We start from the raw sequence: 3,965 nt of genomic DNA on the forward strand, positions 1-3,965 counted from the left end.
CGTTCTGCCTTGTAATTTCACCACTTGTTTCCACAAGTTGTACCATGTTCAGTACTTCAAATTCTGCATATAAATCCATGTGATGTTCTTTATTGGTTTTTATAAGATAACGACATATTTTTTGCCATATAATGATTGACCAGTGATCTCAATGTGGGCGGTTGTTGCTGATTTGAAGTCACTGTTTATTTGATTAACGTTTATGTGTGAGAATCACCCGGTATTTGACACAAATAGTAAGCATGACATGCACCACAATCAACTTTATGTATAGGACTTATTGTGTGTATACGCATATCTGATCAAAAGTATCCGGACACCCTATGTAATGTGGAACCGACAGATGTCACGCGAGTATAAAAGAAGGCAGGAAATACTGTGTTGTCAGTAGAGAAGCAGTAATAGCAGAATGAGGAGAGCTCAGTGACTGCGAACATAGACTAGTCATTAGCTGTCACTTGAGTAACAGATCCATCAGGGACATTTCAAACTAACTAAGGTTGCCCTAGTCGACTGTTGGTGATGTGATTGTGTTTTTGTTATTGAAAACCACGGGAAGCAGGTACGTACAGTTGCCTGTGTCATGGAGGCAAAACGAAACCTATATTCACAATCCGGTTCAGTAGAGCGTTCTGTGTCTCCAGTTGTGAAAGGGATGAGTCTACTGTTCAGTCTGTTGGACGGATAGAATGTTCGGAGTCCAATCGGGAATCGAATTTTTCTGTATAACTCTGCCATCTCTTTCCTAAATTGTTTCCTGTCTACCCTGGTCTTCCCATCTCTCTTCTGTGTTTCTTTCCTGTCTGCTTCGGCCTTCCTACCTCTCTCCTGCGCTATTTTCCTGCCTGCTTCTGCTTGTTCTAGACTCTGTTTGACCCAGAATGGAAAGTCTTCAACGATTTCGAAATTCGATCAGCTCTGCTCCACTATAGACTCCATTTCGCGAGCAACGCTAGTTTCACTGTACTCGATAGCTGGTGTGGTTTTCTGGATTTCAGGCAACACAATTGCTGCTAATGCGTCCACTAAAAAATTTCCGACGGGACTACCTCTGATTCTATTGATTGCTCCTGACTAAAAACTTTCTTTGCCTCCCTAGGTCATGCTCGATCAGCCCCATCCACGTTTTTAAAATGGAATATATAGACCTACCATACGGCAAACTACCGCTGCCATAAATTTAACAACATGAAATATCCTAAGCACAAAAAAATCTTCCTATGTGGGAAAAAATTTCTGCATACAATGTAAATTTATCGTAGTTGAATCCCCCAAAACACAGACACACAGCAAAAGAAACAACTTACGAATAACATACAATTCCCATGCACCAAACTAGCGTATGCTGCAGCTATAGACTAATTTAATTTGTTTTATTTTTTATCTGATCTGTCCAGGGCCATCAGGCCCTCTCTTACATCAGACGAGGGTTTCACACATACCAGTACCTTTTTTACATCATAGTTACTTAAGAAATAATTTTAATAAGACAAATAACATTAAAACAATCAGAGTCTGTACTAACAATGTGAGTAAATAATACTGATTATGAACTAATATAGTTAATACTGGCAGTACTCCTGTTATTGATGCTTCCGCTAATAATAATAATAATAATAATAATAGTGACAGTAATTGACTATTGTGACAACCCATGGGAAAATCGTACAAGTACCACATTTTAAGTACCTGGGAGAAATCATCCAGCCATCAGGGATCAACCTAAAGGCATATGAGGAAAGAATAAAAATACTACAGAAAGCATATAACCTCACGTGGAACTATTATAACAAAAAGTCCATATCCATTAACCCAAAATTGAGGCACTACAACACTGTCGTACTTCCGGAGGCACTGTATGCATCTGAAACAACACAAATAGGTGGGCAAACTAAAATCAAAGAAATAGAGAAACAAAAAAGGAAAATTCTCAGGAAAATTTTTGACCCGATACAAGAGCAAGGAATCTGGAAGAAGAGACCAACATCAGAATTTTATATGAGTACACAAACAAAATTACCGATACAATAAGGAAAAGAAGAATGCAGTTCTACAGACATATCCACAGGATGAATGAAAACAGAATTTCAAAGCGAATTCTTAAAGTCATCAACTTAGGCAGGGGAAAAACAAAATGGATAAAAGAAATGGAAGAGGACCTCAGACAAGCACACATAACAGTAAACGATGCAGAACATAGAACTGAATTCAGGAACATCATCAAAAAACATAAATTTGACACCACAACACAGAAGAGACCAGGATGCAACTCTACAGCGGAGCGAAAGAAACAACACAGTGAACACATGAAGAAAATTAGAAAATTTGGGCTCAGAAAAAACATAAACAATCATCATAAAGGAATTCAAGTTCAAACGCTCTCTTAAATGGGAATAATCGAAAATAATAATAATAATAATAATGACAGTAATAACAATAATGATGGTAGCAGATATAAAAAGAATTTACAGAAAAGGGTCAAAGAAACTGGTACACCTGCCTAATATCGTGTAGGTCCCAGTGGCAAATACAGAAAAACCTCAAGGAGTAGGCGCTAAAGATATCTTGAGCTACCTTTACTTTTACCGTAATAAAAAAATAATCAAGTCACATGCAAAGTTTAAGACAGTTTTTTTTAAACTGATGATACACATATATAAGACAGTGCCAACTTATGATATAAAAAGTTGCAATTGTGGTTCTGTTCCTTAAACGATGAGTGCTATGCGCCTATTCTTCCTTGCAAATTGGTTAATTACATCGTCAATAGGACAATCAATGTAAGGGTGTGTGTTCAACAGAGCTAAGCCATGAAGTCGATCCTCCTTCATTTTCGAACTCAAAGGATCTCTGTACAAGAAAACAGCAGAATATTCGTGACTTTTCTCGAACAAATACCGGACGGTATAACGTATCGCGATTACTAGGATGGCCGAGACTCTTCTCGTAGGTATGTGTTAGCTATCTGTGTGCCAGACAGAAAGGTATAAAATACGGTCGTGCTACATAGGAGAGTACAACTACTCGATAACTCGGTTCAATCGAGTCGACTGACGAAAGAAACGAACGATTACGGTGCGGGCTGACTGACGGGGGCGGCGCGGGTGGCAATGCGGGGGGCGAGAGGGGGGGGGGGGGGAAGGGGGTGGCGGACGCCTCCAATATGTATCCCCCACTGGTAGGACCTCCGCGAGCACGCAGAAGTGCCACAACACGACGTGGCACGCACTAGACTAATGTCTGAAGCACTGCTGGAGGGAATTGACACAATGAATCCTGCACGGCTGTCCATAAATCTATAAGAGTACGAGGGAGTGGAGATCTCTTATGAACACCACGTTGCAAGGCATTCCAGATATGAAACTTCCCGGCAGATTAAAACTGTGTGCGGGACCGAGACACGAACCGGGACCTTTGCTTTTCACGGGCAAGTGCTCTACCAACTGAGCTACCCAAGCACGACTCACGACCCGTCCTCACAGCTTTACTTCTGCCAGTATCTCGTCTCCTACCTTCCCCCAGGCTGTGGCTAAGCCATGTTTCCGCAATATCCTTTCTTTCAGGAGTGCTAGTTCTACAGGGTTCGCAGGAGAGCTTCTGTAAAGTTTGGAAGGTAGGAGACGAGATACTGGTAGAAGTAAAGCTTTGAGGACGGGTCGTGAGTCGTGCTTGGATAGCTCAGTTGGTAGAGCACTTGCCCGCCAAAGGCAAAGGTCCCGAGTTCGAGTCTCGGTCCGGCACACAGTTTTAATCTGCCAGGAAGTTTCATATCTGCGCACACTCCGCTGCGGAGTGAAAATCTCATTCATTCCAGATATGCTCAATAATGTTCAAGTCTGGGGATCTTGGTAGCCAGCGGAACAGTTTAAGCTCCGAAGAGTATTCCTAGAGCCAATCTGTAGAATTCTGGACGTGTGCGGTGTCGCATTGTCCAGCTGAAAATGCCGTAGGAATGCACAGTGGAC

General features: G+C 41.5%; 1 non-coding gene across 1 annotated transcript; it reads left to right on the top strand.

Annotated features, from left to right (window-relative positions):
- The first annotated feature begins 3,666 nt into the window (after positions 1 to 3,666).
- Trnaw-cca lies at positions 3,667 to 3,741 on the top strand. The gene has a single exon. It is a non-coding gene; the product is annotated as a tRNA-Trp (tRNA).
- Positions 3,742 to 3,965: the final 224 nt, after the last annotated feature.

Source organism: Schistocerca piceifrons, chromosome X (genome assembly GCF_021461385.2).
Source record: "Schistocerca piceifrons isolate TAMUIC-IGC-003096 chromosome X, iqSchPice1.1, whole genome shotgun sequence".
NCBI classification, from domain to species: domain Eukaryota; kingdom Metazoa; phylum Arthropoda; class Insecta; order Orthoptera; family Acrididae; genus Schistocerca; species Schistocerca piceifrons.